The sequence below is a fragment of the Canis lupus genome, chromosome 34, assembly GCF_011100685.1.
Source record: "Canis lupus familiaris isolate Mischka breed German Shepherd chromosome 34, alternate assembly UU_Cfam_GSD_1.0, whole genome shotgun sequence".
In the NCBI taxonomy this organism is placed as follows: domain Eukaryota; kingdom Metazoa; phylum Chordata; class Mammalia; order Carnivora; family Canidae; genus Canis; species Canis lupus.
Genome location: NC_049255.1, coordinates 20,840,394 through 20,860,149, shown reverse-complemented (window position 1 = coordinate 20,860,149; position 19,756 = coordinate 20,840,394). Strand labels below are relative to the sequence as shown.

At 41.6% G+C, this 19,756-nt stretch overlaps 1 protein-coding gene across 8 annotated transcripts in view; it reads right to left on the bottom strand.

The window, feature by feature from the left end:
• Positions 1–19,756, bottom strand: part of LOC478670 (LIM domain containing preferred translocation partner in lipoma) — a 603,162-nt gene that overhangs the window by 483,459 nt on the left and 99,947 nt on the right. For all 8 annotated transcript variants that reach the window (XM_038583676.1, XM_038583674.1, XM_038583673.1 and 5 more), the window contains one exon: positions 16,547–16,610. The gene's annotated coding sequence lies outside the window, so the exon portion shown is untranslated. Of the gene's footprint in view, positions 1–16,546; positions 16,611–19,756 lie in introns of those variants that run through there.

The following is a 19,756-nucleotide window of genomic DNA, read 5'->3' as shown; positions in this document are numbered from 1 at the left end:
GGTTGCTCAAAGGCAAAAACAAAGTTCCAGAGTCAAATGAGAGCAAGACAACAGTTGTCCCACAGGGCTTCCTAAAAGAGCCTCAGGTACATTGTCAGTACCTAAGAGGGCGCCAGAGTATGTGGCATTTCCCAGGCTTGTGTGACCACTCTCCTCAGAGTGGTATCAACTTAGACTAGTATTTATGGACCACGCAGAAGAAACGATGACTCAAGGCATGATACTAGAGGAGGCAGGCATTAGCTACCTGCCTATAGCCACCTCCCAGAAAGAATGTGCAGCTGCTCAAGGCTTTTTGTTATACTTTTCTCGTCTTCCCATTCACCACCCTGCTCACGGTTTTCTCAGCTACCTTCACAACCCCTTTCCTTTCCCCCTGCCTCCACACACAGGATCTGCTAACCTAATCAATACTTGATGAACACCCTCTGCTCCACCACCCTGCACACACTGGTACCTCAATTTTATCATTCATCCCATTTGCTTCGAAGGCATCTCCCTTTACCAAAATCCCATTCATTCAAGGTTCACCTAAATGTCACTGGTGCCATGAAGACTTCCTTGAATCTCCCGCCCTGCATCCCAGTTGGAAGCAGTGGGTTTTTTTCCTTCTCTGAATTTTCTCTTCAAGGTTCTACTTTCTACTTTAATTTATAGCTATCTGTGTGCTGTCTCCCCTTCACCCTGTGGTTAACCCCTCCCCCTAACACTTCACTCCTGTCATCTTGTTTCAGCCTCACGGCATGCTGGAAGACAGAACAGGCAGGTATAATCATCCTCGCTGCACAGAGACAATAGAGCTTAGTGGTTAGGAGAGCAGTTTCTAGAGCCAGATGATCTGAGTTCAAGTCCTGACTTTCCTTTTTATGAACGTGGGACCTGGAGCAAGCTGTGTAAAGTCTCTGGTTCTCAATTTTTCCTCTGTGAAAACGTAGGAATAACCCTCCTCAGAGAGTGGCTATGAGGACTGAGTGAGGTGATGATGCTGAGTGCTCACAATAATACCTAACTCAACAAGCATTAATTAAGCAAAAGTTCCAGGGAGTTTAGAAGTGGCCGGGTCAGAATTTTCCAGATTTCAGTCATGCTTCTTCCCTCAATAATGGTATCTTTCAGTATTGCTCATCTGTTCAGTAAATATTTATTGAGCTCATAAATGAGCCAGGCATGACTCTGGACAAATGGGAAACAAAGACAGACAAGGGTCTGAACTCAAGGTCCTTACACTCTAGCAAGAGAAAAAGGAAGCAGAAAGGAGTCGATGCAAAAATAAGATAACTAAACAAACAAGATAGATGAGTGCTTTTGGTTTGGGTTCATCCCATGTCACCTTCCTCCATCCCAACAATTCCTTGCAGTATTGCATGTTGATGAAAAGTATGCACAGAATGCTTCCCGCATGATTTGAAACTATATTTCTAGAACTCAACATTTGCTTAGAACATTTTGCCTGATTTCACCAGTTTCTTCAGGGAATGAGCCAGGAATCACTCCGGGGTTTTTCCTAATGATCCTACGCATGCATTTTGGGTCATCCCTTCCCTCATCCAAATAAACCCAGGTGCATCCCCGGTGGCTGATATGTGACTCAATAAAAGAACATTCTGTCTTGGCACTCGGCTGCTGCTTCTGGACTCACACCGCTTTTATGAGATTTATTACCAGAGAGGCATTTCACTAGAAGAAAGTGTCAGGCACAGAACTGGAGACTGGACCATTCTCTCCCTTCAGGACTTCAGCTATTAAAAGAGTTAAGTCAAACTAATCCCATAATTTGAGTCCTGAGGAACTTTGAAAATGATGCTTCTGCATCTAGCAAAAATAGACATTGATCATCTCTGCCATCGTTAGGACAGGTTTTTTTATCTGTGAGAAATATTTTCTCCAATTTGATTTTATTATGCTCATACTTAAAGGCTTTTCTATAGTGTTACTAAGTCATGTGCCTCAATCACTTGTCATTCTTGCAGTTTCTGCCTTGGTTTGCTAATCCACAACTCTGTATTCTCCTACCGCACCATTCTCGAGGGTACACACAGGAACTTGCCCTGCACAGTGGAATGAGGTTGTGGCAATTACATATGAATGGGGTGGAGGAAGGGGAAAGTAATGGATAAATTCAGAATCCAAGTTTTGGGTAAACACCCCCCTCCAAACTAGCTGAAAGTCTCTAACCTAAAGAGTTGAAGGTTATCCTTGACCAGAAGCAGACAAAATACCTGCCAAACTTCTATCCCTTCCTCTACCTAGACTTGTGGCAAGTCATGGTCTTTGCTGACCCGAAAAGCTGCTGAATTGGAAAGTAAGTTTATTAAGACTAGAAAGATGTAAGGATTAAAGTCAAACACAGATGTGATCTCAGTTGGTGGCCCCTCCTTTGAATCTCAGTATGGAGAGCCCTTGGCCATTGAAAGGACTTCCATGCAGGCCTCCTGAATGCACAAGGTTGAACCCAAGGTCAGGTCTCTGCCAGATCTGTTGGTGTGCTTGCCCACCAAAAACTCACAGGAAATGAGCCACAGGGCCAAAGAATCCCTGACTCTAGGTCCATCTAGCAGAGCAGTGCCAACAGGTAGCCAAACTGGTTATTTAAGCCGTGGAGCGTTCTACTTAAATGAAATAGCACATAAAACTAAATTAAAACAAATCCAAGAGTGCAGCTACTCAAGTAGAAAGGCCCAGGGTCCTCACTATTCACCCTATAACCCAGTATCCGAGGCCACATATCAACTCAGGACTCTGAGGCTGGTTCCTTGAAGCATAGATTAAAAGTTCACTGTTTTAATCTAATTTCAACCTTAAAAATTCTTCAGGGAAAACTGAGGCCCAGAGATTAAGAGCAGCCCACGGACACAGTTACCAAGTAGCACAGCCATAAATTCTCCCGAGAGAAATCATACCGCATTTTCCAAAATGTGAAACATTTATGGTCTATGATTTCTACCCTTTTAATAGGATGAAGAAGTTGGTATAATCACTGTGCCAAACAAAATTTAAAAATGCATCCAAGGTTAAAGAGTGGTCAATAGCAAATAAGGACACCTTAAATTATACCCTGGGGCTCCCAAATTGTGGAAACACAAAACATTCATTCTCCGTGTTAAAGTTTCAAGTACTGATTCTGCAGTGAAAACAACAAAATTACAGTAGGGGAATTTTGTTTTATTTTTTTAGCCACTATACATAAATGTGTCAGGCACGAAATCAAACCACTCAAAAATCATGTGAAATCCATTCAGTTTTAAGTACAGAAAAACACAGCATTTGTGAGGTGTGGGAGACACGTAACCTAAATGTGCTCCTTGGGTTAGTAACTTGAACTAGGAATTCACTAAAAAAGTGTGAGGAGCCTACAAGAGAGAACACTGAGCAAAAACATTGTGAGACACATTTGATATAATAGTCACATGATTAACAAACTGTCACATCAAACTTTCCTGCAATGTGGGAACACTTTGACACTTCATATTTTTAAAAACTGACATTTTGATTCATTACTGTAAATAGCACGTTGGGTTAAATATTGTGACAAGGAACAGATCATATATATATGTACATATATATGCACTCTATATATTACATGTGTATATTTTTCCTAGCTCTGTAACATTTTGAAATATATGAAACCTTTTCCTACAGTAACAGTTTGGGCCAGTGTGTAAACAGGCTACTGCACTCCTAAACCACCCCTTTCTCTTGTTAAGTAGGCAGATGGACAATGTTTCTTCATTCCCCAGAAAGTGAATGAAGCAGAGGGATTTCAAGAGCAATAGGATGACTTCTAAAGAGATTCCAAATAAGCCTGTCAACATCAGCAAAGGACGTGATAAAAGATGTTTTAATTTACTGCACCTGAAGTCACAAAATCATCGTCACCAACGCATAGAAAACATTTCTCCTGTCTTCAGGGTGCTTCCATCTACTTAGAGAAACGCGCACGCACAGGCAATTCTAAAGCAAGGTAAACTGCTTCAAACATACAAGAAAGGCACAAAGTGCTGCTTTTTTTTTTTTTCCTTTTCTTTTTATTTAGGGTGCATTACTTGTAGTAAATAACATGTTCTCTTAGCCATTGCTAGAGTAAACTGATTCAGCTCAATTAAAGTATAGGCACCCATGGGGGGGCTCAAAAATTTAGAATGACTGCAAGAATGCTCATATACCCAAGACAAGCTTTCTTCTCGAAGAAAATATAGCATTCGATTTCCATTTAATACCAAACAATACAACTCTCTAACTTTTCAATTTTACCTACAACTCTAGAACAAAAGGTAAAATAGTCATCTCCCTGAACATTCAAGTTTAAATTTCAATTTTTCCCTTGATAATTCCAAAGTTAGTACGTACTTTCAAAGTATACACAGCTTTATTAAAGGCCCAGAAGCTAATCTCACTCACACATACACTCTCTACAGAGATAGACTTATATTTGTCTTATGTATTCAACTTTGTCTCTGGACATTATACCATTATTATTCAACTCACCCTTCTCCTTACACACCTGGAGAGTTAGATACAAAAAGGAAACATGAGATATATAGATGTAGATATTGATATATAGATATATTATGATATTATACTCACTACAAATAAGATTTGCCTCTGTTCTGAAATTTAAATTAGGCAATGGTATCTTTCCTGAGCACATAGATAAAAAAGAAGACTGTTCACATTGATAGTTTTTGAAAAAGGATGTAGAATGTTATCAAACTCATCCAAATCCAACAGAAGTTTGGATAGCATAATGGATATCATCTATTGAATATGGCAAATGTTGAGAAGAACCTATAAAACAATATCAACCAAAATCTAGGCTTCTGCTGCAGCGTTCAAAGATTCATATATCCTGGGGCAGCCCGGGTGGCTCAGCGGTTTAGCGCCGCCTGCAGCCCAGGGAGTATTCCTGGAGTCCCAGGATGGAGTCCCACATCGGGCTCCCTGCATGGAGCCTGCTTCTCCCTCTGCCTGTGTCTCTGCCTCTCTCTCTCCTTCTCTGTGCCTCTCATGAATAAATAAAATCTTTTTTAAAATTTTCCATTAAAAAAAAAAGATTCTTATATCCTTTTGTAACCAAAAATAGTGGTCTAGTTTTGTTCTTAGCTAAATTAGTCAATTCATTTAGGACAGAGGGTCTTCTATCCCCCTATGCTAGATGTATCCAAATTTATTAAAAGTTTAAAAATTCTTATACTCTAGTCTTAAATTTATCTCAAATTAAACAAATTAAAGAATATGGAAATGCACTATTTTTCCTTGGCTTATTGGGGGAAAAAAAAAAAAAAAGCTAAAGTGTTGTCCAAAACATGATGAGAAATCATTGTTTGAACCTGAGGCCTCAATTATTTTTCCAAACTCTTAAGGATGTGGGTTGCAACCTTAAAAGGCTAGAGACTCCTCGAGAGAAGGCTGAACCACTCTCTATGGAACAACACCCTCTCTATAAGTAGTGGTGAAGAACAGAAGTAACATTACGTTATTTGAAAACAGAAGACCTAGATGCAAATCAAATCTCCACCATTTATTACTTGAAGTGAACTTGGGCAGGTGCCTGACTCATTTCTTCTCTGTAGAATAAGGATAATACTGAGTTTTATGGAAATTAAGAACATATGAGAAATCACACAGAATCCAAATTGGTGAGAACGCAAAATCATCATTTGCCAACTTTCATTGTCAACTAAAAAAATATCTTAAGAGGTCATCTGAACTCAACCTAGTTTATCTCAACAAAGATTCACGGTATGCTCATCATAAGTGATTTAGGTCTATGCCAGATGCCATGTTTGAAAGGCAGCAGGGAGGGAGGAAAGAAGGGAGAGGAAAGAAAAAAGAAAAGAAGAAAAATCCCTTCTACCCCTAGGGTCCTGCAATCTTATGAAGGAGACAGTGTCTCATATCTGAACTATCTACAGAATACTTAACACCATATAATAAAGCACCTGCCAAGAAAAGATGGTGCTGACAGTGGCTCTTATGGTGGTAGCCTTATGTGAGCCTACAAGACATTAGGAAAGGGTTCAGGGCAATTAAGAACAAGACATCTTTCCCTTGCCCCTTTAAGCGTCTACTTCTCTCTCAATGACATCATCTGTGGCATCAGATAGGAAGAGTTTCTGCTGATGGTCACAGCTGAGTGGCACCTCAGACACTCACTCTGGGCAGCTATCAGCCCCACACTATCCGTAACTCCCCATCACTTCCTCATTCCTCTCTCTGCACGGAGTTCCTCCCCCCCCTTCACTTCCCCTCCCCATTCCTAGGGACCAAGACGTCCCCACGCCTGGCTCATCTCCACCTACAGCCTCCTGGGCTGAAAAGGGCCCTCAAGCAGGGGAAGCATGACATAGTAGTAACAGGATGGAAATCAGGAGACCCAAGTTCCTGTCCCACCCTCGTCTCTACTTCACTCTGGGACCTTGAGCAAGTCACTGCCACTCAATGGGCCTCAGTATTCTCACCCAGCAAATAAGTAAAGGATATTTAAAAGCCCGTCCTACTCCCAAATGTTCAACGTCTGTGTCCTGACCTACAGCTTCCAACAGTTTCCAAGTGACAACTGGGGCTCACCAGTCACACGGCTTCTGAAGAGGCACTGACATGACCACATCGACGGTTTCTATTGTGGGGAAGGTCAGGGGCTCCTTCAGAAAATAGCTGATCTAAACAGAGCCCAAGGACTGTCATGGCAACACTGCTCACAAGCTGCCAGAGGTAGGGAGGAAAAGCAGCCAATATGCGTGTGCAGCTGCCACATTTCAGAGCAGCGCTCAAACCTCGTTAATATCATCTTGCTTAATACCAAGTCCCATAGATCATAAGCTATTTTTACTATGTATTTAACAGATTTGTGTCTCGTCTTCCCTGCCAGCATTTTCACAGTCCGGCACAGAGGACTCTGCATCAGAGAGCCCTCGGAACCTCAGGCCGCCCAGGGTTAGCTCAGGAGGAGAGACAGGGAAAAGAAAACAGATCGGGGGCAGAAATACACAGTCTGTGGGTGGGAGGCTTGAGGAGAGGAGGGAGAAAGATGTAATAAGAGCAGGTACAAGCCAATACTACCAACACTCATGTGTGAGGCACTCGGGTCTGGTTCTCCCGAGACTCATCTGTACACTTGGGAGGACACAGGTCCGCCCACCCCAGTCTTGGTCACAATGCTGGCTTGCTTCCACTTATCTTCACAGTCAGCGAACCTTAAAACAAGTTGAGTGTGCAACTTTGCAGAGCTCTATGCCCACATTCCGGGAGGTAAGGGCCCATCTACTACAGTACGCTCATCAGAGCTCCTAAGGAAGGGCTTTTGCTAAACATCCTGATTACAACCTGGCCCCCTCATGCAGAGTGCAAATTCTAGCTTATGACCACCGACCAAGCTAACCTCTGCCAACGCATCTGTCACGGGGCCCGTCGCATAATAGATACCCAATAAATGTCTGCTCGTTTCTCTCGGTTTCATATAGTGGCAGTGTCCTGTATGCCACCTCTATTCCTAAGGGTCTTCAGGGAAAGGAGGAACCCAGTCAAGGCCTGGGTGGTAAGCAGGAACTCTGTCCCTCTATCACTTAGCCAGATAAGGATGCCATTCTCAGACCTGCAGCTAACTGAGGGGGTGAAGTGTGGCCAGTCATTTCTTCCCAGGGCTATAGACAGTTGTTATAGCTTCCCAGTTCTGCAATTCTAGATGCCTCTATATATGTCTCATATCCATCTTAAACCCAAGCAACATGGAGTGAGAAAAACTGTTGAAGAATATAGTTATGTGCTTCTTCATTGAACATTATGTCTAGGGCACTGCTGGGAGCTACATGAAATTCAGAGAAGCAGAGAGTCGTCTTTAGATTCAGAACCATTATCATCTGTGTGCAGGAGGGGCGGGGGTGTGTGTGAGGAAACATGAAAACATAGCCATCAAAAGAAAGTTTCATTATAAAACAAAGTCAAAGGCTAAGACTGTATTTCAGAGCCAAGAGGTACAGAGAGAAGGCTTTCCTAGGAAGAGGGCTTTGAGCTGTTCCTCCAGGCAGGACAGCAAGGCCCATACGACATGGAAAGAGGTGGCATTTTAGAGGAGTTGTGCAGAAGGGTCATCAGTACCTTAGATGGTTAAATATCTTAGTTGTTTGATGTCTCAGATCACTTTAACATTCTGTGTTCTATGCAACAAAGGCCAGGATAATAGTGATCACCCCACCCACCCCTCATCAGGATGCTACATGGGGTAGTAGTTAAGGAACAGGACATGTGGGCCCTGGGCCCTGTCCATGGCCACAGTCAGCTGGCAGAGTCAAGCTAAATGGCTTATCTGGCTGTGGGATCAGAGATCTTAAAGAATTCAGTTGGAGTTGAAGCTTGACAACCCTCTTGTCCAAAGCTCATGTTTTGCAGATGAGTAGACTGAGTCCTACCAGAGAAGAAGTGACTTCTCCCAAATGGATACTTCTGGTAGCCACTTCCTGTTCTCTGGACATGGCTGGTAATCACCTGCTTCTGGTCTTGCCGATGGCCGATTCTGGCCTGCCAGAAATTTCCCCTCCACTTCCTGTAACATCCCATCAAAGTCCATGTAACCATCTTCCAAAGCCAACTCCGATCCAGTTTCTATAAGAAACTCCCAGGTAGAAAGAGTTCTTCAAATTCTCTGACTCACAGAGTGTAAGTACCGAGTTCACACATCACACTGAATCTCAGCTGGCCCTGACTCAAACTCACCTCCACATCCCTGCCACCTCCCTTCATCGATTTCTTAGCAACCCACCCTGCTCTGCTCGGTAGGTGCCAAGGAAATGTTTATTAGGTCAAGCTGGTCTACAGCATCACTTTTCTGACACTCTGCCAAGTACCTTCTCAAACATACCATGCTGCCTCTGATCACTCCAAGCCTAGAAGTGTGCAATCCCCAGAGCAGAGGAAACAAGTTTCAACCACCTCCAAATCCATCAAACTATTTCCCAGACTGACTACCTATGGGGCAAGAGGGAAAAGAACAGAAAAGAAAGGAGAGGAGAGGCAGAGGGCAAGGACCACACACTGGATAAACAGCCGTGCCTATGAGCGGAGGGGCACGCACAATATCATCCCAGCGTCATAAGGAAGAAACCGATGGCTGGCCCACAGTGTCACACGGGTTCCCCAGGGGAGCGTGCACATCCAGTGTAACAGGGTATGGTTTCTACTGCTGTAGAAAACCATCGGATGAACAGTCTCAACACGCGGCCATCGGCGGGGGAGACCCTGCAAGTCTCCAGCATCTGGGAGGGAAGCGTGTGGCAGCCACCAATGGCAGAGGCTGTGTACGAGGGACACTCAACAAGCAAGGTCAGAGTGAAATCATGGCAGGAGAACTGTGAGACAGAGCTGTGTAACTCCAGAGGCAACCCAACACACACATCAGATGGGAATTTTTAAAAATCTCTTTAAACACACGAGGACTCAGATGCCAGCACACACAGTGATGGCCCTAGCCAGACAGCAAAGGCATATTGGCACCACTGTAATTTGTCCATTCACCAATATGCTTCCCGAAAAACACCCATATGCTTTCTTTTAGCTTCCATATGCTTTTTTAGCAAGGAAACTAAAATATTTCATTAGTTTTGAGTAATTAATAATTACTTATTTCACAATAGTCATCCTCATTAAAATACGAAAATAACTGATTAAGCTGCAGGATCCTGGCTTTCAACTCAAGCTTTTTGCCTTTTTTTTTCTTTTTTTTTAATTCTTCCCCTCTAGGAATTGAGTAACTGAGTAAAACAGCCAGTGTGGAAACATCCACACAATGGGGGAATGGGGAGTTCTCATACGCACAGCCCAGCGTGCCTCTCGACTGAGACATCATGGTTTAATGAAAAGAACATGGACTTTGTGAGCAGAAAGGCTTTGGGATCCAATCCCAGTTTGACCCCTGTGAGTCGTAGTTCTGAGGAAATGAAAGGCGTTGAAAAGATAAAGGCTGCTGGATTCCTTCAAGCCAGCCTTCCATGATTCCCAGGGAGCGACTTCACAGGCTTCCCTCTGGCCATGGTAAGGCATGGGTAAGGCATGCCCCCAAAAGGCTGGCAGGATGCCAGCCACTGGCACCAGGCCATGGCCAATGGCCTTGACATTGATCTCAGGCATAAAACAATGCTTCTGAAAGTCTAACGAGCATATGAACTACCTGGGGATCTTGTTAAAATGCAGATTCCAATTCAGGAGGTCTGGAGTGTGGCCTGAAGTCTGCATTTCTAGCAAGATCCCAGGTGATGTCGATGTTCCTGGTCTTCAGACCAAACTTTGACAAGCAAGGGCCTAAGAAGAACTAAGATGAAATCAGGAAGTAATATCTGTCAAAGCAGGACAAACCAGCCTGTGTGTTCAGGCTATGACAGGGATTACCAATCACATTAACCATAATGCCTCCGTATACTGAACTCATCCTCACAACAGTCCTGATTTCCATTTGACAGGCAACAAAACTGAGACCCAAAGAAATCAGGTAATGTATCGAAGGTCATGCAAACTACTTATGCTGCATTCCCAATCCAGGTGTATCGACCTATCAAGCTCATGGGCTATGTGAGTGTGAGCCAGCGGAAGACAGAAAATCGAGGTCAACACTACCATAGAGGCTGGTATGAAGTCTGATTTTTATTCTGCCTCTGTTTCCCCACGGGTGAGGTGAAGGCCGTGCACCTGACAATCGTTGAGGCCTCTTTCACCTCTGGCACCAGTTTTCACTCTCATGGCTCGCACGTACATTCACAGTGGGTCACCGAGCGTTAAGCATTAGCTTCACACATGTGGCAGACATTACATCTTGGCACGATCCAAATACTAGCTGCTCACATCTGCATTTGTGCTGATCCATGCATGGTCAGGAGTCTCTGTTAAAAACTCCCACGCTCAGTATAACAAGGGAGAAAACAACAAACGGATTCCCCAAAGCATTGACATTCCAATCCAGTTGATAACGCACAGTTATCAGGGTACTATGACTCTAATCGGTTTTTGTCTCCTCCTCATCTCACTTACAAAAATGAAGAAATTGAGACCACTAACCTGATAGAGGTTTGAAGAAAAAGAAAAAAAAATAAGTTATTTATAATGCATTTTATACAATTGTCTAATATTTCTTAGTCTGCCTTAGGGTACCAGATAAGTATTTAATTAATAAATCATCGCCTAAATGATTCAGGATATGTGATCTTTTCCCTCTCTGAACTCTTCTGGGTCCCACTGACCATTTTCTACCAGGGATTTCTATAATTTATAGAATTTTCGTTGTCCCTCTTCATATTCAGTATGATCTCTGGAGGTAATCACATATTTGGGACCAGATCTGGATTTGAATCCAGACTTTGCTGTTTATTAGCAGTATGACTGGGCAAATTACTCAACCACTCTGAGCTCAGCTTCTGTACATGAAAAATGGAAAAAAAAAATAATTCTCTGTTTTGCAAGATTAAATGAAATAATATATTAAAATGGCTATCATTTACTGATTCCAGTTTAAAAGTAATTTGAGTGAGTGAATGAAGCGAGCAGAATAGCAATTTCAACTCAACAGTCTGAGATATTTAACTGTCCAGGGTCATGCTTATAAATGAGCCTGACACTCAGAGTAGAACCATAGGTGAACTGTGGAAAAATCCAACAGCAACAGGAAATGTATGTCAGCCAAATGTCACCTCAGGCCTTCCATACTGAAGAACATCTTCTGCTTAACCTAGAATCTACATTGGCCTTCAGAAGGTCTACAAACCACCTAAATTATAGACAACGTTTTATGCAGATGTGCATTTTTAACTATTTCATAGATTCACCTAAATTTTTAAACATTCCATAATCCTCTTCGCTACACTGTCCACCATAAACACACATAGGCACCACACACAAATTAAAAACTACTGCCTTAGACAAGTCCCTTGACAAAAAGAGACCTGTCAACGGAAGGGGAAAAAAGGGTGTATTTAATTTTTAAAAGGCTGAAGGATGCAAATACACTGTTTAGCGCCCCCATGGGTAGTAGAAGCTATGATGATGCACACTCCAAACCACAGAAAGGCGGTTCTGGATTCAGGATCTGGCTCAGATGCACACTTGCTATGGGACCCTGGACTGATCAGAGACTCACGAAAATCAGGACTGAGAAAACCTCTGACATCATCTATTCCACCCCCCTTCTCTTCCCATTGCATAGATGGAGAAACTGAGGTTCGGGGCGAGGTCATTGCTTCAACAGAGTCGAAGCATATTAATTAGAGCCAGAATTTGAACTTCAGACTGGGTAAAATGATTTCCACACTCTGTATTTCAGTATCAGAAGGTCCAAAATATGTGCTTAGATCCAGTGGCCTCTAAATTATCTTCTAAATGATGGATAATTACGACTCTCTCCTCTGGACCTGGAAATCTCATGAAAACATGAGTTTGGTTTTGGCAAAGATCATTCCAGCTGCTTCTCAGTCCCAGCCCAGTCCCATAAGAACAAGGCAGAGAGACAGTCTGAAAGAATGAGAGATGTTGCTATTAATCTCCTGTAGCACTGCACCTGGGAATTACAGGCCTTGAACTAGATTTCACTGTGTTGGCTATTACTCTCCTGTCCTCTTGCTTATTAATCCTTCATCTGTCTTCTCTTTATTAATGTTCCCCACTATGCACAGTAAACAGCCAGCTAGGCGCTCATCCTCAGCTTCCTATAATTCACTGGATCAAAAAAGGGCAGGAGGCGGGTGGAGGAAACAGAGGTGATGTCAGGGTCAAGTCATCCCTTACAGGAAGGACTGCAGGGGAATCCATAGTCTCCTAATAAAAAACAGACAGCAGAAGCCAGCCAGTAAGAATATTCTACTGCCCCACGGAATTAACAAAGATGGCTGGAATCCATTTTTGCTTTAAAAGCATCTCATATTCTTGCTTTGACACTGAGACAGGTTTTACCTGAAAAACAATGGCTCTTTAAATACTGGGAAGAGAAAGGACAGTTTATAGAAAGAGATATCTCTCCTAAAACAGAGATACGACTATGGAGTCAGAAGAAAAGTTCTAGGCCAGGATCTGCCACTAGCACCTTGATTCCAAATCTCAGTCTCTGAAATGAGGTAACCTGGCTAGATTGGTTCTTAAAGTCTCCTCTGGTTTTGACATTCTGACCTCTCCTTACAGGTCAATGACTCAACCTACAGAAGTCAAACAGAAGAAGAACCCATAAACACTAACCAGCGGGTAAAGCCTCTAAAAATGAGACCCAGATGATGGAGTAGAGAAACATGGAGGAAGATGGACTTTTTTTCTTCCTTTCTAACCCGAAACTGAATGTTGCTGGAGGTTAGGGATGATCAGTGCATAAACATCCTACCCTAGTGTAGATATAATTCAAATCATTAACTGCTCTTCTGCTATGTAAACACACACACACACACACACACACACACACACAACTAATAGAGAAATACCTACTTCCAAGCACCCGTTCTGTGGTAGAGTCATAAGACTTTCCTATGACTTCAGAAAAGTAACAGCAGGAAGAAGAAAAGACTGGCTAAGAAATGCAAACACAGACAATAGGACATTTGACTAGAAGTAATGCCATGATCAATTGGTCCAACTCCATCTGTTGTTAGATACTGAACTGGACCCTGGAGAGGGAAAGTGACTTGCCAAGGTGACACAGCCAGAGCTGGGATTATAATTAGATTCTCACGGCGTCTGGTTCACACAACACAACATAAAACACATGGCTTCGCTCCCCAAAACAATGCTATTCTATCTAGGTAACTAAGAAGCACTTTCATGTATAACTACTGCCTCAACCTCCACCTAAAAAAAAGCAGTAACTGATTAATTTGACTTAAGGTAGACTAGGGCTGTTTCCATCAAATTATAATAAACAATCCACTCTAGCAATAGAGACAAGTCCATGATAATTAATTCAGTATTATTCATCCCTGCTAATGAATCACCCTGTGGAAAACAAGGATAATCAACCGTCTACAGGAGGCCAGAAGCCTATTCTTGTTCAAGTACAGATCTTGCCTATTCCAGAACATTGGGTATCAGCTCTAAATAGTAAACAGGGTATACTGTTTCAGATTCCATGAAGTGCAGCTTTAAATAGATTTGGTTTGGAAATGGAACAGGGGAACACACCACAGTCAGTGGATCAACGTTGAAAGCAGAGAAAAACATGATTACACTCATTAAGTGGGTACCTGTTGACACATCTACTGTCAAGTCTCATTATTTATTTAAACTGTTATTCTTTCTTCATTACTGCCACTGATACCAATTATTACCACAAGATGATTTTAAATTTCTACAACATGCCCCCAGAATATTTACTTCTCTACCTCCTAAAGGTTATTTGAGAAGTTTTTATCCTTCCCTGCCCACCAATCCCCACCTCCAAAATATTGAGGAAGGATGGATGGATGGATGGATAGCTGGATGGATGGACAGCTGGATGGATGAACAGATATAGATGAAACCCCTCTGTCTCAGGAGCAATCATTTCTTAACCTCCCAAGGCTTGCTTAAACTCCAATTTGCAGTTTCAAGATGGGTTTCCTGCAGAAGGGGGGCATGGTTACATAGTTTCAAAGCTTACTCTATTAATATTTAACAACTGGCATTTGGAGAAAAGTTAATATACCTGCAGCTTCTCTGAAGGAACCACTTAGCTCTCTGCCTAACAGGGCTATCAAAAACTATATTACATGTCTACAGGACATTCTTTTCTGATAGATTTATCCATGAAAATACATGAAATAAATTAGAAAGGAGTTTTTGCTGGAGTATTTTACGGACTAGAGAGGGAGCCAAAAATGGGCAGGAAATCATTCCTGTATTTTTGGTCACTACCATTTTTTATAACCTTCTCTGTTGTAGGACAGAGAGTAAAATCTAAACAATAAGTGGCTGCTCTGTCTTATTTAATTATAGAGGCGTTTCACAGTCCATACATGACCCCCCTTGTTTGCACATGGCATGTTCTTTCCCCCCCCCCCCCAAAGAGTTTATTTATTCACTCATGAGAGACACAGAGAGAGAGAGAGAGAGGCAGAGACACAGGCAGAGGGAGAAGCAGGCTCCATGCAGGGAGCCTGACATGGGATTCGATCCCGGGTCTCCAGGATCTCACCCCAGGCCGAAGGCAGCGCTAAACCACTGAGCCATCCGGGCTGCCCTACATGGCATGTTCTTACGGTGAATATTAGCTTTAAAACCCACATTAATTTAAAAAATCATATCAATATCACACCACAATGTCCACTCAATTCTCAACTGTTAACTCTGACAGACATGACAACAAACTTCAATATTTTCAAAGGTCTGTGTAACCAAAGTCACACTGGCAGTTCAAGATCATGTAAATAACATGAAATATTTGCTGAAATATTCGGTAAAACAAATGTCTACAGTATTTTAAATGCTGATATCAAATCTTCCACAAAGTTGCTATACTTTGGGGCCTGTAGTTAGGAACACCATATTGACCTCTTCACTTCTTTTTCATCCAAGTCTTCTCAAAGACCACATAGAACACTGCAGACCTAACTGGGAAGTGCAAATATTGGCTAGTTAGACTCAAAAGAAAACTCCTATCTTGCAAGTTTTGCTACTATCATGCTTCCTTTACATATTTTCTTCTTGCCTCTATTTTATTGACAAAATCACGATGAGAATGTTCATTCACCAAAGGCCTAGCTCCTTCGCACTGGCCCCCCAGAAGAGCAGCACTGTAGATACCGTGTGTCCTAAGTTCAAAAACCTCTAGCTCATTCTCTGTATTCTTAGCATTTTGTTGTTGTCATTATAGCCTTGAATTATGTCTTTTTCAGATCTTTTCTGGGCAGCTAAAAGACAGTGATGGAGCTGACAAGAGGAGTTTGGTCCCTTTCAAAGCCAGGAAGCACTGGCAGCCCAGTGTATTGAAAATTTCACTCAAACAAGAGCCAGGACACTGGAGAGAAGCCCTCCTGCCACAGGCTAGCTAGGGATACAAAGAGGCAGTAGATAGGAACATAGTACATTATGGGGGCACCTGAGTCGCACAGTTGGTTAAGCATCTGACCCTAGGTTTCAGCTCAGATGGTGATTTCCCAGTTGTGGGATGGAGCCCCATGTCAGGCTCCATGCTCAGCAGGGAGTCTGCTTGGGATTCTCTCTCTCTCTCTCTCTCTGCCCCTGCCCCCACTGCACACTCTCTCTCTCTGTCTCTCTCCCTCTCTCCCTCTCTTTCTCTCTCTAAAGTAGATAAATAAATTTTTTTAAAAAGAACATTGCACATTATGGACACTTAAATACTTGGTAAATATGAATTTCCTGTGTTGCCTGGATTTTTGTGCTTTTGGAATTAAACCATGAAGGCTACAAATTGAAAGGGGAAATTAAATCAAGAAGAGATAAAAAGCTGGTAGTTCATTGCTTTGGCCATTTTTCAGGTTTTGCTGCTCATTAAATGCTTCTGTATTTCTTTGTTGGGAGTAAAATCAACCTTCAATATTATTGCTAGGACACTTATGAGCATTTCATAAATAAAAAGGTGCCGATCCTCTCTTACCTCAGATAGATAGCTCCTGGAATGGTCAGTGGACGTAAGATTCAGCAAACTACAATGCCAGTGTCTGTAAATGAAATAGGTACACGTTACTCTTAGGTACTAATCTGTATCTTGTCATAAACTCTTATATATATATAACTCTTATATCAGTTTCTTTTTTTGCAAAACATTTTCACATTCATTATCTTGCTTCAATCCATAACAACCCAGCAAAGAAACAGGAAGAGATTGGTCTACTCACTTCACAGGTGAGGAAACAAAATTTCGTGGAGGTACAAGACAGAAGGAGATAGGAACTAGCATATTTCTCATGATTAACTTCACAAATATATTGTGTATGACTATTATTGTCGTCATTTTATAGATACAGAAACTAAAGTTGAGGAAAGGTGCATAACTTGCCCAAGACTACACAGTACAATACGTAGTAGGGTACAAGTTTGGACTCTCCAGACTCCGCCTGTTGTTTCAGTGATTTTTTTTCTTTATAGCTTAGTCTGTCCTGGGCTATTAAGTTAGGAAAATAGAAACAACTCATTGACTTAATTCAGTAGACTGGGTGGAGGAGGGAAGAATAAAATAAGACCAACTATTTGATTAACATGAGACAGCGGCAAAAACACAAGGGATTTAGAACCTTGTGAGATTTGGAGATTTGGTCTTCCTCTTAACAATGTCCTTAGGCAAATTACTTAAACTCTCTGAGTGTCAATTTCTTTATATGTAAATAAGGATTTTAATATCTACCTCACAGCCAAACTCAGTCACACTTTTTTTTTTTTTTGGAAGATTTTCCTCCATTATTTCATATCTATAGATATGGACAGTGGTGGTATACAAAACATTAATATTTCTTCCAATGAGCCCATGTTTATCTGATCAAAGAATGACATTAGAAGCACACAGTGCTAGAGAATATCTCTGGGTTGGGAATTTCTTTGATTCATATGCCTAGTTTTAAAACACCGCAATAATTATCAATGTGTATCTCCCATGGCCTCACCTAACAACATTCTTGAAACAAAGAATGTTTGTTTCAAAAGGCAACACCTCAAATTTTAAAAATTAAATTTCCTCTCAACTCCCAAAAGCAAGAGATGCTGCTTTAAGTGAAGGAACTGCAGATACATCACAAATCATTTTAAAGTCTGTGCCTTTGTGCCTAAAGTTTGTCCCTTAGATGAAGCTTCCAACAGAAGAACATATAGGACTCAAATAAGGTTAAAAATAGAACATGGTTGATAATGCAGCCTGCAAGAAAGTCTTGCATAGGCCACCAAAATCAAAACATTAATCATCTTTATTGCCAATTTTACCAATAAGGAAACCAAACTTCAAAGATTATATGGTTAATATGGATCAGATAAAAATGGAACCTTGAATCTGGACACCAAAATCAGTAAGCACCCTTCTCTTACGTGATACAGTCTCCCATTTGGGAGCACATACCATACAAAAGTGTCAAGGCACCAAAGCCATTTAGTATTGAGCCCTGTTTCTTTAGTGAGTGAAAGGAAAGAAAGAAAGAGAGAGAGAAGACTTCATATCTGTGGTCTAACCAGAAGTGACACATTATGAAGCTAGGGCAAAAGGAGTGTTTGATGCAGGGTTACTATGCAGACTTTCTCAGCTCTCCCCAGTATAGTTTCAGAGATGCAACATCTTTGGCAAACTCTCAAAACACAAGCCACAGAAACAACAGAAGCCAGCGCCCCTGAATTCTCTCTCATCAAGAAGTCTCATGTTAAGCAGTACAAAAGCTGAAGCCTCCTAGCTAAGAAGTTCATCATCCTCCTCACATGATTTGAGTGTCAAGCATCCCCCAAAACTCATGGGTATTACCTAATGTAATGGAGTTCTCCACTAGACTCATAAAGGTATCTTGGACAACTGGCAAACCCCACTGTAGCATCTGGTTAATAAAGCAAGTCAGTCATCCTTAGCCGCCTCTGTATTTATAAGTGCTGACCAAGACCCTGGCAGTCTGCATCCTTGGTCAAACCACCCATCCTCTCTCTCAAAAAAAAAAAGAAAAATATTCTCATCTTCAGAAGCAATTTCAACCCAAAATAAAGAAACCTGTATACTCAACATTTAATTTGCAAAACTTCAACCTATTAATTAAAGTATATGCAAAAGCAAGATTCACCAAGTCAACTTGGAACCAGTATAGAATAATTGATAATTTACACTGTATTTTGGGAAAAACAGCAGTGAATACATGAAGGCAATGAAAAAGAGAGAGAAGAAAGAAATATGATGGGGAACAAGGAAAAAGGCAGAAAGGAATGTAAGAATATGAGAAATGAAGAGAGCAGAGAAAACAGGTATTTCACAAACCATGGTATCTTCTGAACTGACCCGTGCATCCCAGGACAATTTTTTAGCAATACAATTCTACAATGATGATCCTAACATTACAAACACAAATTCCAACCAACCAACACCAGAATCACTGTGGTCAATGTAAAGATATTTCTTAATACTTGATATTTTACAAGTGCTACAGTACCAATGAGCAACATAACAGAGCCTTGTAGAAACTTGCACTGAGCCAACAAGTGGGTTACTTTTTAGCATTCTGGTCTCTAATGTCCTTCCTGAATACAGGGGTGTTATCTTGAAAAGAAGAGCTTAATAGGGATTGAGTGCCTAGGTTCTGCTCTTGTACTTTAATTCCCAAGTCTTCTGAATTGGAAGTTGTATGAAATATGCATTTTTTTCTAGGTTTTTCTTTTCATAGGTCCTGACTGTGGTTACCCCTAAATCACTTGTGAAAGAGCCAAAAATTACTTTGTCATGGATTTTGTGCATTTGTCTGAGTTTTTTAAGATTTTATTTATTTATTCATGAGGGACACAGAGAGAGAAGCAGAGACATAAGCAGAGGGAGAAGCAGGTTCCCTGCGGGGAGCCTGATGCGGGATTCGATCCCAGGACCCCGGGATCACACCATGAGCCAAAGGCTCAACCACTAAGCCACCCAGGTGTCTCTGTCTGAGTTTTAAGGTAGTGGTAGAGGTAAGATCGATTTAAATTATTTACTTATTTAAATTAAATCATATACTAGATTTGCTTAAATTAAACAACGGCATAATCTTTAATACAATTATCAGGAAGTCTGTCTCCAAAAACTATGGAAATGTCAGACCAGGCCAAAGGCAATAGGTAACTAACACAGAAAGGACCTCTACTCTCATCACCAGATCCC